At 33.4% G+C, this 24545-nt stretch overlaps 2 long non-coding RNA genes across 2 annotated transcripts in view; one reads left to right on the top strand and one right to left on the bottom strand.

Annotated features, from left to right (window-relative positions):
• The window catches only part of LOC136276548 (uncharacterized), a 50303-nt gene that overhangs the window by 7316 nt on the left and 18442 nt on the right, over positions 1-24545 (bottom strand). The window lies entirely within an intron of this gene.
• On the top strand, positions 19061-21919 carry LOC136276456 (uncharacterized). Its single transcript, XR_010714897.1, has 2 exons — positions 19061-19166; positions 20856-21919. It is a non-coding gene; the product is annotated as an uncharacterized lncRNA (long non-coding RNA).

The following is a 24545-nucleotide window of genomic DNA, read 5'->3' as shown; positions in this document are numbered from 1 at the left end:
AAATTTCATCCAGGGAGTGTAAAAGTAGCAGAAAATTGACGTTTATCACTTCAAAAAAACATAGATCCTAGAACTCCTTTAATGATTTAATGGATAGACACATCATATCTTGGGATATGATAGAAACTGTTCCATAGATGTGCATTACGGTTTTGAAAAATTAAATTTAACCCTGAGGCCCATTACCTACATACCTTTTGATGCCCTTTAAGGATCAAGAATATATATGGTTAAGGGGTGGGGATCTCAACCGTTTTCGAGATATTCGTGCACTTCCTGTTTGAGGGGGGTCATGACCACCCCTGGGGCCCATGACCTACATACCGTTTGATGCCCTTTGACACAAGGAACAAGAATATATATGGTTAAAGGGTGGGGATCTCAACTGTTTTGAAGATATTAAGGGACTTGCTGTTTGAGGGGGTCAGGACCACCCACAGGGCCCATGACCAACATTACATTTGATGCCCCTTGACATCAGAAACATGAATATATATGGTTTAGGAGTCATGATTATAACAGTTTCTGAGATATATGGTAATTTCAAATTCCTGAGGGGTGGGGATGACCCCAGGGGTCAGATCTAATAAACCCTATATATTGCCAGTAACAGTCAATTTATGATTATGAAAACCCTATATATCTTTGTCCGTTACCATTTACAATAGAGTCTACGATTCTTCATACAAAGTTCAATGTTAGACCCCACACAATTTTGACCCCCCCCCCCCCCCCCGAAAAGTATTGTCTAACCCAAAATGAGAAAAATCAAACCAGGGTGCACAACTAGATATGTGCATGCAGGCCTATCATATCCTAGAGTTTTGTACAATTCTGTTCAGCCATCTCTGAGAAACAAGTTTAGAGCGGGAAAGAAGTAAAAGAAGAAGACGAAGAATAATAATATATGTATTAAGAACCGTACAAGAACAATAAGTCTCCAAATTTCATTCGGGAGACTTAACGATAAAGATTAAATAGAGATAGGATCATCAAACATCAATAATTTAAAGATAATTGGCAATTTCTGATTCTAAGGGGGACAGGATGACCCCCTTAGGGTCATGACTTACATGCCGTAATGATCTGATGCGCCATGACCTAAGGAGGAATAATATCTTTGGATTAAGGTGGGGATCTCAATGGTTTTTATGCTATTTGTTAATTTCAGGAAGAGCACTTGGGATCATGACCTACATACCATCTGAAATGTCTTGAACATAGAAACAATAATATAATATGTATATGATATATGATTCAATTTAAGAACCCAGATATAGATCAAACATCTATGTTTTGTAATACTTCCTATGTATATATACATGTATTAGTTTGTGTTTTGTTCTATACTATTCATGTTCATGACTGAAGTATGGCTTAGTCTTATTTCAAAATACATTAAAAAATTGTCAAATATATGACTTGGAACCCCCACCCCCAAAGAAACTCAAATATAAACTGTTCTCCCCGTCCCCTTAATTGTCGAATGATCACACCCCACCCCCAAGCAAACTCAAATATAAACTGTTCTCCCCCCCCCCCCCCTTAATTGTCGAAAGATCTATTAATTAAAATCAAAATATAATTTGGGTGTCTAAAAACTTTTATAAACTGTTAAAAAATGTTATTCTTAAAAAAAATTACTTTACACCTTGCATAATTGACAAATGATCTATTGATCAGAGGTCATATTTCTACCTTGGGATCAATAACTAGTATTCATTGACAAGAAAAAATTAAAAACAATAAATGATTCAAATTATAAATGTTTATACTCCACATTCACCCCCATCCACCCCCCCCCCCCCCCAATCTAACCTGGTTCTAAAGATTCAGTCTTCTTAATACATTCTTACATGTGTACAGTAGCAAAGTTTAAATTATTTCTTGATTTTCTCTCCTGATGCACATATTAACATTTTGGAAATTGCTTAATTCAGTTTTTAAGATTTATAAACAAAATGTTATATGCATGTGTATTAGCCTATTTGGGGCAATTGTAAAGTCTCCTAAACAAGGCTATGTCATCATTAGGCTAGGAATCACCGGCCACATGGATCAAGCACTACATATATATGAATAAGATAAAATACTTTATTATTTCTAGTTCTAGAATGTCAGAGTGTCTCCAAGGGGGTCATTAATGTACTTTACACCATATGATGCATCATAATGACATTAGAAGATATTTTGTATTTTCCTGATGGGGTCAGAACAGTCCCATAAGGTCATGACCTACATTGTATTTGATCCATTATAATACATTAAGAAAGAAATACTTCTTCCTTCCTATTATAACTCATATAAAAATGATAAGTGTCTGCACTTACTTACATGTAATACACAAATTTAATACAAAATTGTTTATTCAGGGTCAATATGGGGTCAACTCAATAGTGCAAGTCTGACAAATGAAAGAAATAACTTTTGCAATTAAAATGACAGAAACTTTACAAATGCGATAGGATAGGTAACGATGATAAGCTTATTTGAATATTAAAAGATGATGATACAGTATGCTGTCAAAGGGAGATCACATTTAGAAAGTGAAAGTAGAACTTATGTATGCTGGCATCTCATTATATTGTGCTACTGCTACTACATGTATTATGTTTACCTATATTGGTCAACATCATAATGATACTCCAATTAAAACACAATAATGAATTCCTTTAGCTGATCTTAACTAATCATATGGAAAACACATACATGTATTTATACACGTGAACCCAATGCATCTAATCGAAGAACTTGGTAAAACTAGTACCCGCTAATGAGACCTGCAGACCTGTGTTGTGTACGTAGCTTCAGACAAAGATCAGTTATTTATAACATGCATGTATTTTTATGACCTATTCTTCAAATCCACTTGCACTTTTTTATTAGGTAAATAACAGCTTTAAGGTGGTGCAGGACACCTGCATATTGTGATGTATACTTCCTATTGAGATAAACAATAAAGTATATTAAATATTAATTAAATATTTACCCCCCAAATAATGTTACCTAACATTGAAGCGCAATGGGTTAGAGCGTTTACATGTCTGTAAGAGCATTGGGGTCCAAGGTGTAGTTTTAGTAATTTTACTATTGATATAAATGAATTTTCATTGGGGGGGGGGGGGGGTCTGGACCCCTCACTCCCACCCCTTCTCTAAATCTGTGCAAACGATGATGTACATTTAGGCTCACAGAAGCAAATCTAAAACCGGCAACCGCCATGGGGAGGGGGCAAAATTTAATTTTTGATTTTGTTTGTAATAATTATATAGACCATTATACTTTCTATGACATGAAATGTTAAGATTATTGATTAACTGAAAATTCACTGCAAACAGTCCAACCCCAAATTGCATATAAAGTGCTGCTCATGTGTATTATCATATGGGAAGGGATCTCATCCTTCAGTTATGAAAATCATAATTTTTTAATATATTACCGGAGCTTGCATGTGGCCTTCATTTTTAATTAAACTGGTACAAAACAGTGTTATTTAGGGGCAAACACTTGGTGCAGGTATAACTGTCTAATGACAGCATCTAGTTAAGGTCTTCCGTTTCCAACGGAAGACCTTATAGTTTTCGTACTGTTTCTTATTATTATTATTTTTTTCCACAAATTTTGTGCAGACGATTTCTCGAAAACTATTCGACCGATTTCCACCATTTTTTCACAGATGATTAGACTTGATATGAACTTAATACATGTCCATTTTTGATAATTTTCTTGTCGTCATTTCTGGTATTGATTTATCAGCCATTTTGTTTCATTTTTACAACTTATTTTGTGCACACTAACACTCTGAAATTATCAGAGACATGAATATGAAATTTTCAGGATAGGTAGATCATAGTCTATAGTTGATCCTATTGTTTTTGTTTTACGCCAGTGGCGCCATTCTTAGGCGCTCACTTTGGCTCGAAAATTGGGTACGAATTTTGTTCCCAATTTTCGGTCTACAAGATTTCTCAGAGATGGGTCGATAGAATTTCTTGAAATGTGCAGGAGTGATAGATCAAAACTTTTTCCTTAGGAATTTATTTCACTTTTTCCAAAGTTCGTTTCCTGTCCCGCGTGTGACATTCTTGTGATTCTTGTGACACTCTTGTGACATTGAGGTCTCAATAATGATTAGGACTTAGGCATTCAGACTTTGTAGGATTAAAGATCTATAGTTGTAAATGTCTTCAAACTTCTTTGTTTTGTTCGTCATAACTTCCGGTCGTCACCGGAAGCACTCTAAAAATTATTTTTTTTGCATTAATTTTATTTCATATAGAATTAAAGTATAATTATTAATCCTTACATATGTCATCTATCCAATGTTAAATAAATAAAAAAATTCTACTTCCGGTGAGATATCTCAAATATCTCATATAGCCTTTTTTTGTTACTTTTTTTAACTGTTTTACCCACAAGATGTCAGAAAGTCAAGCGATCAATACAGCAGACTAAGAAAGATGATAAACCTTTGATAGAAAATGTGTTAAAACACTTTCATTTTGTCGACCGTCACTTCCGGTCCTCACCGGAAGGGTTCAAACAAATCAAGCTGTTTGAAAGTTTAACTATTTCTTTGACAATTTTAGTAAAATTGATAAACAATAAAGTACAGTGGTCTTATGTTCATGAAATACTAACTTTTATTTTCACTGAGAATTTCCGTTTGTCCACTTTCTTGTCAAAAGACAAAAAAGAAATAACTCCTCGAAACCTCAAATACCGTGACGACTTTAACAACCAAACTTTGTTGGATAATAACCTAAAGTATGTATCTGTGTTTACCTTATTTGATTGATTCGTCGTCACTTCCGGTCGTCACCGTAAACACTTAAAAGTTATTTTTCCACCTTATTTTGTATATTTTACATGGAATGAATATATCAGTAAACGATCTTATATATTTTAACTATACAATGTTAAATAAGCAATATATTTCTACTTCCGGTGAGTTATATCAAATATCTTAAGTAGCTATCCATTATAACAATTTGATATCCGCGAGATTTTAGTCACTGTAAGTGATTGAGACATGAAACTTTTATGAATGATAGACAATTGATTGAAAATGTGTTCAACGGGTTGAATTTTGTCAACTGTCACTTCCGGTGCTCATCGGAAGGTTCAAACAATCCATGTTTTTAACAAGTCTCACAGATTTTTTTAGGTGTCTCATCTAGCAGAATGAACAGTGATGTACACTAGGCAAATGTACAAGAACTACTAGCTTTTTTCCATTAATCACTTTCGTTCGTCCGTTTCCAGTCTCGATAGAAAAAAAAATTAGTTTCACAAGGATCTCAGATTTGGGAGATAGTATCGATATTTCATTGTATCGTATAAAACTAATCGGACGGAAGACTTTTCCGTTACTCGTAACGAGATCTAGTTCTATTGTTTTCGTACTGTTTATTTTTCTTATTTTTTTTTCAAATTTTGTGCACGCGATTTTTCGGAAAATATTTGACCGATTTCAACCATTTTTCACAGATACTGGAACATCGTTTAAATTTGATATGTTTTTGAAATTTTTGTTGTCGTCACTTCCGGTCCGGATTTACGGCCGATTTTGTAATTTTTATACGACTAAGTTTGTGCACGCATAAACTCAGAGAATATCAGAGATATAATCATGAAATTTTCAGGATACCTAGACTACAGTTTAAGTTGTGCCTATTGTTTTTGTTTTACGCCAGTGGCGCCATTTCTTGGACCTAGCCTATGTCAGAAAATTGGGTAAAAATTTTTATTGTTTTCTTTTCCACAAATTTTGCGCACGCGATTTCTCGAAAACTTTTGGACGCATTTCAACCATTTCTTAACAGGTGATAAGATCTAAGCTGAATTTTATATGCTTCGGAAATTTTTCCTGTCGTCACTTCCGGTACCGATTTACCGGCCGTTTGCACATTTTTACGACCTATTTTGTGCAGAGTTGATCTCAGAAACTGTCAGAGATATGACAATGACATTTTTAAGAATAGGTAGTCTATAGTTTGAAGTTGTGCACTATTGTGTTGTTTTACGCCAAAATCGCAATTTCTTGGAGCTTGCCTAGGCACGAAAATTGGGTACGAATTTTTATTCAAAAATTTTATACGTTTTGATCTGTATCTTTTTATCAGTTGATATTTTGTTAAGATATATATAACAAAAGTGGTGGATAATCATAAGTTCTTTCCAACGAAATCAAGAAAAAGGGGCTAGCCCCTTTTTTTAAGGGGCCAAGAGACTCGTAAACTCTATTACAAATAAATTAAAAACGATAAAGATATTGTTATCCATTATAGAAGCAAAGTTGTTGATAGTTGTTGAGTATTGCGATTCTCAAAAAGATCCTTAACAATTGTTTATATATGGGATATAAAGCTACATCAAACTCTGAACCTTCTTGTGAGGCCGAAGAATTGTCCTGGAGACAAGTCTTAACAATTATAAAGAATCATCTGGCTGATTAGTTTCTAAGAAGAAGATTTTTAAAGATTTACTCTAAATATTCCTATGTAAAACTTTAACACCCTCTATGGTGGACCCACCCTACCCCGGGGGCCATAATTTTCACAACTTTGAATCTACACTTCTTGAGGATGCTTCCACACAAGTTTAGCCTTTACTCGCTGATTTGTTTCTGAGAAGAAGATTTTTAAAGATTTACTCTATATATTCCTATGTAAAACTTCGAGCCCCCAGGGCACTTTTCACTTTTCTCCGCAGTAAATATTATAAAACCTTGAAAGGGGCACTTTTTTCTACGGTAATATTATAAATCATTAATCCTTGAAACAAGCGAATTATAAGGAAAATTTTGCATCGTAATCAAGTGTGACGAGATCTGTAATGAAACGGGATAATTGAACAATAAAAGATTTGCTTTTGCATTGACATAAGTCTTATTCAATATTTTATTTTCTGAATCAATCTTTTTTTTCGTTCTTAAATTGATTTACATTCATTTATATCCCTTAGAACAGTCAAGGCATTGGTTTGACTAGTTTTAAAGTATAATGCATTAAAAAAAATTTATTTCATTTAGGCTTTATGTAATATGTGAACTTAAACATATCTGTATCCAGTAATGAATCATAGGACATGTATAATGTAGACAATATTATCATTTGAGAAGTGGACAGGCATAGCATTGATGTAGGCTATGCCTGTCCACTTCTCAGTCAAGAGAATATGTAGACAACTGATGGCAAAGTTATTAAACCCTTTTTACAACACAAATTTGGATATTTAAATTGTTGTTTTAAGCTTTTTAAAAATCATTCTGCATTAAGATCTGCATAACTATCTTTATTGTGAATTTACATTTTTGCACCGTTCAAGAAGAAGAGTTACGTTTTTTGGGAAAAAAAGAAAATTCTGGTTAATCTGACGATGGTTTAAAAGCTTAAAAAAGGATAAGAAAACTTCACATCTACATTTTTATTCAAATGTTTTATTAGTCAAAACATGGTTTTAGGTGCCTCAGTGGTGAAATTTCAAATTATCTTCATGAAATATATTTACGATGTCTCAATGATAAGCTAACTTGTACAATTAGCCTACTAATTTCAAGGAGATAATTCAGTTGTTATTTATCAAATTATTGTACCAGTAATTAGGTGTCAAATCGCCCATTTATACAGGACAGCTGTGTATACCCCCTCAGCTTGGGCCTCTCTAGTTTACCTGTATCGTCTATTGTCTCAGGTCACCCGTGCGTGAAGTCCAGCGAGTGTTGATTTAACTTTGCAATCAAAGCATAGGCTAGGGCAATGGTGGTTTTGAATTAAATTTACTTTCAATAAAAAGGGCATCACTTTAATTTATTATTAAAATGGCATGGCGTTTAGAAAAAGGGCATGGCGCTGATAAAATTGGGCATGGCGCCGCACCACACTAGTTCGCTTTAGATTTAACACTAACTACCTGAGGATGCTTCCACACAAGTTTCAGCTTTCCTGGCTGATTAGTTTCTGAGAAGATTTTTAAAGATTTACTCTATATATTCCTATGCAAAACTTCGACCCCCCATTTTGGCCCCATCCTACCCCCAGGGATCATGATTTTCACAACTTTGAATCTACACTTCTTGAGGATGCTTCCACACAAGTTTAGGCTTTCCTGGCTGATTAGTTTCTGAGAAGAGGATTTTTAAAGATTTACTCTATATATCCCTATGTGAAAATTCGACCCCCCCATTGTGGCCCCACCCTACCCCCGGGGATCATGATTTTCACAACTTTGAATCTACACTACCTGAGGATGCTTCCACACAAGTGTCAGCTTTCCTTGCTTTATGATTCTTGAGAAGAAGATTTTTGAAAATTTCTCGAAACTTTTCATTAATTTCTAATTGTCTCCCCTTGAAAACGGGTGTGACCCTTAATTTTCACAATTTTGAATCCCCTAAGGATGATTTGTGCCAAGTTTAGTTGAAATTGGCCCAGTAGTTCTTGAGAAGATGTTGAAAATGTTAAAAGTTTACGGACAGACGGACGGACGGACAGACGGACAGACAGACGACAGACAAAATGTGATCAGAATAGCTCACTTGAGCTTTCAGCTCAGGTGAGCTAAAAAGCAAAACTCTGTGTCAAGCATTTGAAAGGATATTGACAATCTTATACATTATCTGAAAGGGAGGGGTTGAGTGGAAATTCTGAAAATTTATTGATATTTTAATGGTATCGTTTAAAAAATTGAACGGCAGACCTACTTGTTACTCCTAACGATATCGTATCTAATTAAGGTCTTCCGTTTCCAACGGAAGACCTTATTGTTTTCATACTGTTTCTTATCATTATTAAGGTCTTCCGTTTCCAACGATTTTGTGCACGCGATATCTCGGAAACTGCTCAACTGACTTACGTCAAATTTTCAGTTCTGATTGTTATTGATCTGAACCTTGTTTTTGTTGATGACGTCACTCCCTGTCTTGAGATATCGTGGATTTAACTGTTTTTATAGCGGTATTTTGTACGGAGAACTCCTCTTTTACCATTTAAGATATGATGTTGAGCTTTTCAGGGCTGATAGACGAAAGACTGAAATAGTGTCTAAAGGTCATTAATCATCTTCATGTCAAAGAGCGCGGAAGCTCGCCCGAGCTTGAAAATTAAGATTAAAAAGGCGTCGTGATTTTTCTTGGTTTTCTTTGAATATCTCTTTTCTCGAAAGCATTTTGTTATAACAAATAGAACAAAAAAACTTTATTAAATCAAGAGCTTTCATTTGAGATCAAGAAAAAGGGGCTGGCCCTTTAAATTTGGGGCCAATAAGGCTCTAAAGTTTTTTTATTGATAACTTTTATCTGTGAAATATTTTGTGATACGTTATAGAAGCAATTATGTTTATTCTAACGTTATTCACCTACACATGGCAATCATTTACTCCTATGTTACGTAATAAGGGATTTTAAGGGGCCAGAAGTCTAAAACTTTGATGCTCAATATCTCAAAATTAAGAAACATTTGGATAAGCAATGTTGAGCAAAAGATGGTCAAAATAATGAGCTTAACAATCTGCAACCATAACTTCTTTGTTATGCGGTCCCTAAAAGGAGTTACAGGGTCGGCCCCTAAAACAACCCTCTCCAGATATCTGGAGAGACAAAATTTGTAATTACTTGTTGAACAAAAAGTGTTTGAATTGACAAGAGCTTTCATTTGAAATCATGAAAAAGGGGCTGGTCCTTCAAATAAGGGGATGAGGGGGCTCTAAAGTCTTTTAATGATAACCTTTTACCGTAAAATATTTTGTGATACGTTATAGAAGCAATTATGTTTATTCTAATGTTATTTTCCTATACATGGCAATCATTTACTCCTATGTTACATAATTAGTTATGATCGTGTCTAATTAGGGTCTTCCGTTTCCAACGGAAGACCCTCTTGTTATTCTTCGGTTTCTTTTTATTAGGGTCTTCCGTTTTCAACGGAAGACCCTCTTGTTTTTCTTCAGTTTCTTTTTATTATTATTTTATTTTATATTTTTTTTCTGACTCCTTCTCGACTTTATAACTCAAAAAGTTTTCATTCGATTTCAATGAAATTTTCAGAGCTTTTGTAAAGTTAATGTGCCTCAAAGATGTTAAAGTTTGAGCATTTACGTCACTTCTGTTCAAATTTGGCGGCCATTTTTAAATTTAAAAAAAGTGATTTTGTCCGGAAGAAATCTCTGTAAACTTTAAAGATATCGCTTTGAAATTTTTACTGATGATAGATGTATTAATTCTTTAATGTACTGGGGGGTTTAAAATTTTGTTCATCAATTATGCTCACAACCGGAAGCAGTTCCAATTTTTGGAAATTTTCATATTTTTTTAACAAAATAAGACAATACTACAGTCTTATAGAACTTGTCATGGTGAATTCAAATCTGAAATTCGTTTGAAAATTGGACGATGCATTACAGAGATATCGGGGTTTAAAAATTGATTTTTCCAGAAATTTTGATTCCGCGTCCTTGGTTTTAAAAATAGCGTAATGTTCAAAGTAAAATTAATTCGTACCAAAAATAATTGTAACGTCGTGCTTGAACACATTTTGATTTTTTTGGTCAAGTCATTCTTCAAATCAGAAAGGTTTTTGTTAATTCGTACTTAAAATCATTCGGATTTTGTTAAGTCGTACCAGGAATAATTCGATTTTTTCATCTTTTTATTCTTACTCTAGTTATTGGTTTAAGAGCTCTGCTTCTTACAGGAACTTCTGGCTTTACTTCCGACATTAACGGAAGACCCACTCGTTGCTTTGCAACGAGCTTTGCTCTAGTTAGGGTCTTCCGTTTTCAACGGAAGACCCTCTTGTTATTCTTCGGTTTCTTTTTATTATTATTATTAGGGTCTTCCGTTTTCAACGGAAGACCCTCTTGTTATTCTATTGTTTTTTTAGGGTTTTCCGTTTTTCAACGGAAAACCCTTCTGTTATTCTACTGTTTCTTATTATTATTTTTTTTTTTTCCCGCAAATTTTGTGCACGAGATTTCTCGTACATTTTTTGTCTGATTGCTATGAAACTTTCAGGGTACGTAGATGATATTAATATCTCTAGATGTTTTTTTCAAATTTTTAAAATTCACTTCTGGTTATGAGTTATTGCCCTTTAATTGAAAATTGGGGGGTCTTTTGTCCAGAGTTGATCTCGGGAACTACAGATGATAGATGCATGAAATTTGGCGAAATTGTCGGTAACATTTTATAATTTTGCTGGCAAGAAAATTTTGGTAATTTCTTTGTTAGTTTTTGAGCTATTTGTCGCCAAAGTTTAAGATTTTTTCGGGGCTGAAATTTTGTTGCTTTTTGTATTATAACCTTTAAACTAAAAATATTTTGTTAATACATATAGAACAAAAGTTGTTTAGAATAACGAGAGCTTTCATTTAAAATTAAGAAAAAAGGGCTGGCCCCTATAATTAGGGGTCAGCAGCTCATACACGTATTTTTCTGATAGCAAAAATCGTTATCATTTTATGAAAAAAAATTAATTTAGTTATTGTTAATATATTAAATAATGTCATTTGGTATCAAATTAAACAAGTTCTGTCCTATATTTTTTTTCAAATTTCATAAAACAAATATGTGAGAATCGTACATGAACGAGTTAATATGTCTACATAGACACACAAGCGAACAAATGCCACATTAAGGCCCAGGCTTTACTGCATTACGTTGTGTTGCGTCTTAGATAAATTGTTGTGATTCAATTTCATTTTTTTCATCTATATCATTTATGAATTGAATGAACACACATTATTTAAACGTTCTATGTGCAACTATTTGTCGGGGCGCCCCTGTTTGTGACCCCCGCGCGCGCGCGTCGAATGTAAACAGTAACGAACGGCATTGTAGAAAAGAGAGAGCCGTAATGCAGAAGAGAAGTTGTGTATTCTTTCGGTGTACACATGCATTTTCAATTTGCTGTGAAACATATGGAAATGCACAGGGAACAATACTACATATTTGTTTAAGGAGGATATTTTTCTCGTGTGAATCGTTTACGAGGAAATTCTGACAGCCACACTTCTGTCGACGATCAGCCGTTGATAAGCTACGAGTAATAAAGGAGAAAAGATGGACATTAAAGTGTGTGATTTATGTGGATGTTACTGAAAAAGGTGAGGCTTTTACTCCTTTTAAAGTTTCTTGTTAACTGGTTAAAATTTAGTATATAGTATAGATGTACATGTAAGTACGTGCACACTGTTAGATGTTTTTGTTATGGTGTGGGTGTTTGTTTACTAACGTGTAATTTTTACTTGTTTCATGGGTGTTTAGACTCGCTCGAGGTTCATGGGGGACTGGAAAGGGTAACTGAATTTATCTATTTAAAAAAATAACAGATTGTGAATTTTCAACTCAAAATTCAAAGCAGGGTCTATTTAGAAACATATCATATATTCTTGTGCAGAGGACTCCAAATGTAGTCATGAATACCCTGTAGACATAACTTCAAGTAAATAAAATTGTATACTTCAGACTTCAGAGTTAAAACATGACTTTAATAACTTTATGATGCCGATCATTGTATCATTAAAGAGGTATAGCAGACCAACGGGTACCTGGTACATGTACTTGTACATGTAGGTTACAAGTTAGAACTATGCCTACCATTCTACCAGTTCACATAATTTTTCTTGTTTAGCAGTTATGATGTGTACTTAAATTGTCCTTGTTAATGTTTTAAATGTAATTTTTTATTCTCTTTTTTTAATCTGACTACTGGCAGTACTGGCGTGCGAGCAGTTCTCGCCGAGGACCATTTCTCGCTGGTGCACTGTTACATCATATTTTCGTATATAATTTTATGTGTTGATAAAATGACGTAACAATGCACTGGTGAGAAATGGTACTCGGCGAGAACTGATCGCACGCCAATATTGATTAATTACAGACAAAAACTGAAGGTTGTGAGTGTTATTTTTTATTGAACAACATTGTTTAAAATAATTCTTTATATATGTGACGATCAGACCGGCTTGAATACCAGTGCCAGATAGCTCAGTTGGTAGAGCACCTGACTAGAGATTCAGGGGGCCCAGGTTCAAATCCCTTCATTATTTCTCCCATCCTGTTACAATATTGGTGTTGTGACCAACCCCTGGAACTAACAGGTTAACTAGATCCTGCCAGGGATGATCTTCGAGGGTGAAGATCATTTAAGGGGGAGGAATGTGACGGTCAGACTGGTTTGAATACCGGTGCCAGATACATGTAGCTCAGTTGGTAGAGCACTTGACTAGAGATTCAGAGGGCCAGGTTCGAATCCCACTTTGTTCCGTCGTTATTTCTCCCATCTTTTACATATACATGTATATCAGATATATGACAGATGATTAAGGTCATCACATGTTTTGCAAGATGCAATAAGTGTTAAAAACCTTTACTTTACAACAGAATACATTTAAGTGAATATTTATGTTTCTTGTTATTATTTGGTGTGGTTTTCTTGACAGTGTCGCATAAACAATTTACCCGCTCCTAAAACACAAACTTTCTTTTTGTGGATTCAGCTTACCGCTGATTGGCTGCTGTTGCAGCAGACAAATAAGATATGCACGCACAAAACACAATGAACTTATCAGAGAATGAGTTGAGTTTATTTAAACTGTTGGAATTTGGGTATTTTTTTTAAAAATGTATACTTGTGACAAAACATATATGTGGTACATACAGCTGTAGCTTTATGAAGAAAATTTTGGTTAGACCATATATACCTATCATGCAAGTAAATGATATTTACAAAAAACTTGCAATTTATGGCGCATGAAATATACGCTAGTTTTATAAAGATTGACATACATGTAATGTACCACATTCTTTGAAAAATAATCTATTAAAAATTCTTCATTAAGTTTACTCATACATGTTTTATGCTTATTACACGTAGTATTGTTTTTAAAACATGTAATTTATAAGAAAATAAACAAAAACCCTCGCTAAATTTATTTGCAAACAAAAAATACACAGTAGAATTGATAAAAAATGGTATACCAGAAGCTAATACCAGTACATGTACTTTGACGCTGTTCGGTGGGTAATATTCGTTTGTAATTTACGAATTGAAATATTGACTGTTGCACTACAAGTATGGTAATAAACTCTCTCTCTCTCAAACTCTCTCTCTTTCTCAATTTGATAAGTGTTTATACCTATGAAAATTTTTTAATATTATATTATGACTTGATATGCAAATTTTTGATCTTGTACTGCCTAAATGTTATGTCATGTATTGGGATATGTCATACTTATTACACTGCATGGTCAGTGTATTTTTTACAGAAATACTATGCATATGTTAATGTAAACACAGCTATTACTAGTACATGTATGTAAACACAGCTAATTATTTTTTTTATTTATTTCAGCTCAAAACAGACTCTTGTTACCACATGGCTTTTACCGGTACCTGTTGATTCTTGTGGGTCAGCTCCTGAGATTAACCTGTCACCTCTATCCACATGCATATTCCTTGTGTTCTACAGACTATTTACTGGTAATTCAAATTAAATCCGATAATGCATGAACAATAATGGAACTTGAAGAAAGCATCATGCCATGTTGTGGTTTGTGTTTGATAATAAATTATGAAAACAAAATTAAGGCTGTTTAAAGAAATTCATAATTGCTGTGAAAATTTGTTTTTCAATAAAAGTATACAATTATGTTTCCTTTATTTTTTATTTCATAAAGATATTTAGATGTGTTTACATAATTGAAACCCCCCCCCCCCCCTATTTAATTGTCTGCATTAAGATTACATGTAGGATATGTAAATGTACATTTGACTTTGAAATAACATCTGCTATGATAATTACTTTTGAAATGAACAAGAAACAACCTATTTCTACCTTTCTAAGGTATATATGCATAAAAAAGTAGAAAAACATGTCAAATTTGAACATTTTTCATTGAAATCAACTCTGTCTCCAGCTACCTGGGTGTGTTTGAATTTAATTCTAATTTAAGGCAGATGTCTAACTTGTAGGTTGTAACTTACTGTTTTAGCATGGTTAGAAGAAGACTAGAAATCAGAATAGATTAGATATTCACTAAATATGATTGTTAGCTTACTTTTTTCATGAAAACAAGAAATCACAAGCAGGACAGCTGTCTATTTGTTAATTAAAATGGTACAAATCATACAATAAACAAATAAAGATCACATTTTAGAATCAATGATGATTGTTTTCAAATATGTGTGAGAAATGACTCAAGGAAATTGCCACATGTTTCATAAAATTAGGTAAAACATTTCAAACCATGACTTTTTATGAAAATCAAAAGATTGGGGGGTGGGGGGTATACATGTAAGGGTATTTCTAAGTGATGTGAAGCTTTTATCATGATTATATCATGTAGGCATATGTTGTATTGAATAAGGTTTCTTTTTAAAGGTGGTTGAACAAAAGTTGACCTCTAAAAGGTCAGATAAAGATGTTTTACTATGGAGAACCCTGTAAATCTGTGTTTACTAAAGGAAATTGGAAATGGTGGGTTCACTTAAATGGCCATATTTTTATTAAACCTCAATGGAATTGGCAATATGTGGTATTCTTTTTCTCAGAATTGCATTAGCTTTCTTATTCTAAGACAAACCGTCTTTTCATAAAAATGTTAGTGTACTAAGTTAAAGATACAAGGAACAGTTTCGGATAAAGTACCGTCAATATTTTTGTAAAATTGAGAGTGACTGTACTTGAAGGTTTATCATTGTTGCGTAGATTCATGAAATGAATTTTAATGATTACCAATAGTTAGAGGGATGTCTCTTGTTGGAATTGGTAAGCAATATTAAGGCCCCTAATTTTAAGTACATGAGAAGCAGAAATAAATTGTGAAACTTGCGGCTATGTCAGATATGTTGACTTTACAGTGAAATTGAAGGTTACAAACGGGAGGTTATATAACATGAAATGTAGGTGGATAGGATATTATATGCCTATTTAGTATTTACTGGGTATGAGGACAATAGCAAGTTTATTGTCCCCCAAGACAGCAAATATTTGATGAGGCAAAGCCAAGGGAAATAGTAGCTGTTGAATGGGACAATAAACTTGCTATTGTCCGAATAGTCAGTTAATTGGTATTTCATTATACAGAAGAAAACTTTATTTGTCAGCGATGCAGAATTTCTTGATGATAAACAAATTAGAGTTAAATCAAACTTTGTATTTAATGCGGCGATCTTATTAGGTCAGAGGTGTTATGGGACACTTCCATGTTGTGACGTATTGTTTATCGAAATAAACAATAAAATAAAGTGTAATTATATAAGTACATGTGGTTTCTTCTCAAAAATGGTCACCTAACTCCTTAGCACAGTGGGTTAGAGGGTTTACTAGGAACCTATAAGTCATGAGTTCGAATCCCACTGGGGTTTTTACAATTTTTACCTTTTCAAATATTTTTAAAAGCTATTTTTTGGTTAAATATTGTAAAATTTGAAAATTCTAAACCGGTGAAAAGTTTTCAATTATATAGTTCTTTAATCCACATTAATATCGACAGATGTCCCATACCACCTTAAAAAGGAGGGAAATCAAATTCTGCTAATGAATGGTTTTGATGACTATTCACCATGGGCAGATAGCATGGATACTATTTTAGATAAAAAGGCATGTTTATGCGGGCGCCTTCTAGTGATCAATTTGTCGGTCTGTCCATCCGAGATGGCTTGACAGGAGCATAGCTTCTCTCCCCTTGGCCCAATCTGGCTCATACCTCATCCACAGGGTTCCTTTGGTTGAAGGATGTGCATTGACCTTGAACCATGTTTTTAGGTATAAGGTTAAGGTCATAGCAGAATTATATATATAAAATCCTTGTCTGGGGCATATCTTTTTTCCCTTTGGTCCAATCTGGCTAATACTCACAGAGTGTCTCTATGGTTAAACGATGTGCAGTGACCTTGCATGAAATTTCTAGGTAACGGGTGAAGATCATATCGGATCATGCAAAAATCCTTTTTTGAGAGCATATATAATTTCTACTAACCCCTATTTGGCTCAGACTTCACATAAGCAGAGCTTTTGAGTAAAGGGTGAAAGGGTGTGTAGTGACCTTGAACCTATTTTCAGTGAAAAGAAACTGTGAAGGTCATATCAGAATTATATTTTTAAAAATCCTTGTCCGGAGTATATCTTCTCTCCCTTTGCTCCATTCAGCCTCATACTTTACCCACATGATGCCTTTGTTCAAAATATATGCAATGACCTCGAATGATATTTGTAGATGAAGAGTCAAGGTCATATCAGATCACACAAAAATCCATATTTTAAGAGCATAGATATACTCTCCTTTTAGCCCCTATTTGGCTAATATTTTACCTTTACAGAGTTTATTGGTTAATGGCGTGCAGTGACCTTGAACCAAGTCTGTCAATGTGAAGGTCATAGCAGATCTTTTTAAAATTAGTTTTAGATAGTAGATTATTTTCCAAATATGTTTAATCTTGGTCAGATTGAACAAAAATGCATGTATGTTAGGGGGAATGAAATTGAATTAAAAGTTCTATGCCAGCTGGAAAAATTTCAAGTTATAGGTCAAGGTCAAAGCAGAATTCTCTGAAATAACATAAGCGGGGCCCTTTGAAATGTTCACCATTTCAATGTTGTCTGGTTCATAGTAATTTTACATAGAAAATATTCACAGAAGTACAGTAAAGTAAACTTAACATCGTTAAGTTTCTGACAATTAATGACGCAACGAGCACACAGTACGAAAGGTCAACCTTTTGAAAAGCAGTAAAGAGGAAAAGTTGCTCAGAATTATGTTTTAAACAAAATTGATTTTTTACATAAATTTTAATTTTGCATTCTGGGTTAAGAAAAAAGATGTTAGTTCAAGGTAAAGTAAACTTGTACCTAAAATGAAGTCAAATTTGTTAAGTCGTACTTAAACACATTGGTTTTTTTGTTAAGTCGTTCTTGAAATGGTTAAGGGTTTTTGGTTAAGTCGTACTTAAAAACATTCGGATCATGTTAAGTTGTACCAAGAATCATTCGATTTTTTTTTTTATGTTTTTGTACTTAGGTTTCTTTGTTACTAGATTAAGAACTCTGCTTCTTAGACGTACTTCTAGCGTTGCTTTCGACATTAGCGGAAAACCCACTCGTTGCTTTGCAACGAGCTTTGCTCTAGTTTTATTATTATTATTCTTCTTGTTTTTCCTTCTGACTTCATTTTTGCTTTATATCTCAAAAACTATTCAACCGATTTGCAAGAAATTTTCAGGGATTATGTTAAATAGTTGTCCCTTGAAGATTTTAAACTTTCAGTCATAAAGTCACTTTCGTTTTCTAGTTACGTCATTTTTAAAAATTTCAAAAAGTGATTTTGTCCAGGACTTTTCTCGTAAAGGGTTGTTTATAAAGACTTGAAATTCTCTGTGATTGTAAATCTGCGGATTTACTTATGGCAAATTTACAAAAAAAATTATTTTGTCACTTCCGGTCGAAACCGGAAGTGATTCTAATTTTTCGGAATTTTCATTTTTTTAAGCGAATAATGAAATTATATGCATGTTGTAGAGTTTGCAAAGCTAAATGCAAAACTGAAATTCGTTTTCAAATCAGATGATGCATTTCAGAGATATTGGGGTTTAAAAATTGATCTTTCCGGAAATTTTGATTCCGTGTTTTTGGTTTTAAAAATAGTGCAAATTTCACACTGAAAGTAATTTCTACTGAAAACAATTCGTACTGATAATTAAACTATAAATAAAACACAAAATTATATGCATATTGTAGAGTTTGCAAAGCTTAATACAAAACTGAAATTTGTTTCCAAATCGGATGATGCATTGCAGAGATATCGGGGTTTAAATATTGATTTTTCCGGAAATTTTGATTCCGTGTTCTTGGTTTAAAAAATAGTGTAAAATACACACTGAAAGTAACTCCTGCTGAAAACAATTCGTGCAGTTCATAAAACCGGACTCTGTTTTTTAATAGTTAATTAAAGTGTTTATCGATACAATTTCGTTATTTCGATCGATAATTACGTTGTAAATTTTTATTAGTCTTATAAGTTTAAATCGAAATAATTATCGTACGATTCCCCATTTCAACTCGCCATGTTTTGACTGCGAACAAACAGCTGATAGCTTTAAAAGAAGCAAGGCCTGCAAGACGTCGATAGTGGAAATTTCAGCTCAACTAACGTATGACAGATTATAAAGGTATGTTTCAATACAGGATATGTCGTATTGACTTTTTCTTTTCAGAGAATTTGCACTTTTCAATCTAATCCGAGATTCCTCTGACTCTAACCTCCGCTTTTGAAGTACGTCACAATCTAAAAGCGGGCGTTAGAGTCAGCGGAATCTCGGAATATTATCTGTCCAGTGTATTTTCACGGTAGCTGCAGAACTGTAGCTCTCCGGGAAAAAAATAATGACAGAACGGAGAGCTACAGGGCCACCCATTGAAAAAATTGTACATGTATATTTATTGCGCAGAAAAACGTGCGCTAGTTTTGGACTGATTTACCTTATTTATACGCAAATTCTGTGAAAACAATTAGTACCAATAAATTCTTCATGCAATTTACTACTGATATCGCCTCTTTATTTGCCTCAGACTTTCTCCGAAACACGCTACCGACTTTGGAAAATCAAGTATGTTGAATTTACATCGAGATCGAGAGTCGCCATTTTTACATGTAAACAAAGTGGACCACATGAATTTACGGGACTGGTGGTGGTGTTTAAAAGACTATCCGAGGCAAGTGAAGAGAGGATATCAGTAGTAAATTGCATGAAGAATTTAAAATTAAAAGCGGTGGGAGTCATAAGGTACACAAGAATAGAATGTTGTAATTAGAGTGCATGTTTGCATGATAATAACTTTACCCTAAATATTTAAACATATTTGACAAAGTAAATATTCAATCTAATTAAAATTAGACCTTCTGTCTCGCTCTCTGTTATATATGGTTATTGCTTGTGTAACAGGCATGTAAAACAGAGTGCGAGATGAAAAGTCTCAAATTTCATATTATATCAAGCTCAGAATTTAGGTCAATGTTCCATGATATCTATTAAACAGTCTTCTCAAGATATAAGTATTTCACAGAATCATTGTAATTTGAGAGATTAGATTATCTTTTATACATATTGATTCATTTTAGGTAAGCTTTACATGCATATCACATCTACATAGTATGTAAATAATTTTTACTGCATGTGCCTCAGATCTCTCTCTCTCTCTCTCTCTCTCTCTCTCTCTCTCTCTCTCTCTCTCTCTCTCTCTCTCTCTCTTTTAATCTTGGCAAAGACTCATGAAACTGTCAGAGGGCAACTTAATTTTCTGACAAAAATATCTCGATCTTGTAAAAGAAATCCAAAGTGCATTGAATTTTAAAATGAGCATGTATTATTAATCCCTCATTTTTATGCGCATTATACATAGTACATGTGTATTGTTTTTAAAACATGTAATTCGTAAGAAAAAAAAAACCCTCGCTAAATTTATTCGCAATAAACCACAGTAAAATTGACAAAACATGGTATACACGTAGCAGAAGTTTATACTTTGACACTGTTTGGATTGGTAATATTCCTTTGTAGTTTATGAATTGAAATATTGCTGTCGCACTTCAAGTAAAACAAACTCTCTCGCTCACTCCTGCTCTCGCTCTCTCTCAATCTGATATGTCTATACCCAAGAAATTATTTTAATGTTATGATATTATGACTTGATATGCACATCTGGCTAAATGTTAATGTCATATATTTGGATATGTCATACTTATAACACTGCATGGTCAGTGTATTTTTTCCAAAAATATTATGTATATGTTAATGTAAACACAGCTATTACAAGTACATGTATGTTAACACAGCTAATTTATTTTTTTTTAATTTCAGCTTAAAGCAGACTCTTGTTACCACATGGCTTTTACCTGTTGATTCTTGTGGTTTCAGCTCTTGAGGTTAACCTGTCACCTCTACCCACATGCATATTCCTTGTGTTCTACAGACTATCTACCGGTAATTCAAATTAAATCGGATAATGCATGAACAAAAATGGAACTTTTAGAAAGCATCATGTCCTATTATGGTTTGTTCATGTTTGAAAAGAAATTATGAAAAACAAAATTAAGGCTGTTTAAAGAAATATAATTGTTGTGAAAATTTGTTTTTCAATAAAAGTATGCAATTATGTTTCCTTCATTTTTAATTTTATAAAGATATTTAGATGTGTTTACATAGTTGAAAAATCACCCAACTCTTTCCAATTTTCTCCATAAGATTACATGTAGGATATGTAAATGTACATTTGACTTTTGAATAACACCAGCAATGATAATTACTTTTGAAATGAGCAAGAAACAATCTTTTTTCACCCGTTTAAGGTATATATGCATAAAAAAGTAGAAAAAAACATGTCAAATTTGAACATTTTTAATGGAATTCTCCTCCGCCTCCAGCTACCCGGGTGTGTTTGAATTTAATTTTATTTAAGGCAGATGTTGAACTTGTTGATCTTACTGTTTTATCATGGTTAAAAAGAGACAAGAAACCAGAATAGATTAGATATTTAATAAGTATGATTGTTAGCTTACTTTTTTTCATGGAAAAAAGAAATCACATGCAGGAATACTTGTCTATTTAATTATTAAAATGCTACAAATCATTCAAGAAACATAAAAAGATCAAATTTTAGTATCATTGATGATTGTTTTCAAATATGTGTGAGAAATGACTCATAGAAATTGCCACAAGTTTCAGAAAATTAGGTAAAAGATTTCAAACCATGACTTTTTATGAAAATCAAAAGATAGGGGGTGGGTATACATGTAAGGGCATTTCTAAGTTATGTGATGCTTTTATCAAGATAATATCATGTAGATGTATGTTGTATTGAATAAGGTTTCTTATTAAAGGTGGTTGAACAACAATTGACCTCTAAAAGGTCAGGTAAAGATGTTTTACTATGGAGAACCCTGTAAATCTGTGTTGAGTAAAAGAAATTGGAAATGGTGGGTTCACTTAAATGGCCATATGTTTATTAAACCTCAATGGAATTGTCAATATGTGGTATACATTTTTCTCAGAATTGCATTAGCTTTCTTATTCTAAGACAAAGACATCTGTTCATAAAATGTATTAAGTTAAAGGTAGCAAGGGACGATTCGGATAAAGTACCCGTTAATATTTTTGTAAACTTAAGGTACATCACTACACCTAGACTTATACTTTTTAAGACACTACTTCACAAGATGGCGATTTAAATGTTTTGTTGAACTCTTATTATCGTTCGATTGGGTTGTATATCTTCATAGCTTAATGGTAAAAGTATTGGGTTTCTAAAGCGTTTGAGTTTTAGTCCGCCTGGAGCTTTTGTTACTGTTTATTGAATTAAATTTTTGAAAATGTAATTGTTCATCCAAATTTGCACATTTTTTGCCTATTTGACTTAAACACTTCTTATCAATTATGATATCTATCATAATCAAGTAATTTTCTGCTGATTTGAGAAAATATTTCAAGGTGTTTTGAGCCACCTTAAGAGATGCTGCACTTGAAGGCTTATGAGTGTTGCTAAGATTCATAAAATGAATTTTAATGATCATCATTAGAGGGATCTCCCTTGTTGGAATTGGTATGCAATATGAAAACCCCTAATGTTTAATACGTACATGAGAATTGAATGGTGAAACTTGCGGCTAAGACTGTTGTGTTGACTTTACACTGTGAAATTGCAGGTTACAAATGGGAGGTTATATAACTCGAAATTTATGTGGATGGGACATTATCTACCTATTCACTGGGTATGAGGATAATAGCAAGTTTATTGTCCTCCAAGACAGCCACTATTTCATGGGCGAAGCCAAGTGAAATAGTTGCTGTTGAGGGGGACAATAAACTTTCTGTCATCCTCACACAACACAACAGTCTTAGTCTGTCTTTTTGTCAGTAAATAGCTATAGATATCTTAATTATTATCCTGAAGAAAACTTTATTTGTTGGCGATGCAGAATTTCTTGATGATAAACATATTAGAATTATCGGACTTTGAATTTAATGCTGTGATCGGATTATACCAGAAATAGCATGTTTATTCATTGTAATTTTACATAGGAAATATTCACAGAAATATAATAAACTTTACATTTCTAAGTTTCTGACCTTTGATGGTGCAACAAGCACAGTTTGGAAGGTCAAAGGTGACATCTTTTGTATCTGACTCCTTTTCGGCTTTATAACTCAAAAAGTTTATAACCGATTGAGATGAAACTTTGAGAGATTATGTGCAACTATTATGCCTCTAAGATCCTAAAGTTTCTTTGAAAACGACCTTTCCGTTTTTATGTTACGTCATTTAAACAAAAAATTTTAAAAAGTCATTTTGTCCAGGACATTTCTAAAAACGCTTTAAGATAGAGGCTTGAAATTTTCAATGGTTATGATTTTGTCGTTTTACCTCTGTAATAAGGCTCGAATTGAAACTCTGTCACTTCCGGTCAAAACCGGAAGTGAATCCAATTTTTCGAAAATTTGAATTTTTTGATCAAGTCAAAAATGAATATCTGTTTTGTAGAGCTTATTCAGCTTAATCTAACACTGAAAGCCGTTTTAAAATCGGACGATGCATTAGAGATATCAGGGTTTAAAAATTGGTATTTCCAGAAATTTTGATTCCGCGTCCTTGGTTTAAAAAATAGCGTAATGTTCAAAGTAAAATTAACTTGTACCAAAAATAATTGTTAAGTCGTACTTGAAATAAGTAAGGTTTTTGTTAAGTCGTACTTAAAATCATTCGGATTTTGTTAAGTCGTACCAGGAATAATTCGATTTTTTTCATCTTTTTATTTTAGTTACTCTTGTTATTGGTTTAAGAGCTCTGCTTCTTACAGGAACTTCCAGCTTTACTTCCGACATTAACGGAAGACCCACTCGTTGCTTTGCAACGAGCTTTGCTCTAGTTAGGGTCTTCCGTTTTCAACGGAAGACCCTCTTGTTATTCTTCGGTTTCTTTTTATTATTATTATACTTTTTCTTTTTTTTTCTGACTCCTTCTCGGCTTTATAACTCAAAAAGTTTCCAACCGATTTTGATGAAATTCTCAGAGATAATGTGAAACTATTATCCCTCAAAGATGTTTAAGTTTTCATGACAACGTCACTTCCGTTTTTACGTTACGTCATTTTTAAAATTTTCAAAAAGTCATTTTGTCCGCGGCGTTTCTCAAAAACGCTTTAAGATAGAGGCTTGAAATTTTCAATGGTTATGATTTGGTCGATTTACCTCTGTAATAAGGCTCGAAATGAAAATCTGTCACTTCTGGTCGAAACCGGAAGTGAAACAAATTTTTCGAAAAAATGAATTTTCTGATCAAATCAAAAACGAATATGCGTATTGTAGAGCTTATTAAGCTGAATCTAACACTGAAATCCGTTTTAAAATCGGACGATGCATAACAGAGATATCGGGGTTTAAAAATTGATTTTTCCGGAAATTTTGATTCCGCTTCCTTGGTTTCAAAAAAAGCGTAATGTTCAAAGTAAAATTAACTCGTACCAAAAATAATTGTTAAGTCGTACTTGAACACAT

The sequence above is a fragment of the Magallana gigas genome, chromosome 6 (genome assembly GCF_963853765.1).
Source record: "Magallana gigas chromosome 6, xbMagGiga1.1, whole genome shotgun sequence".
Classification (NCBI taxonomy): Eukaryota; Metazoa; Mollusca; class Bivalvia; order Ostreida; family Ostreidae; genus Magallana; species Magallana gigas.
The sequence above is the reverse complement of the archived record's forward strand: the minus strand, read 5'-3'. Positions and strand labels throughout refer to the sequence as shown.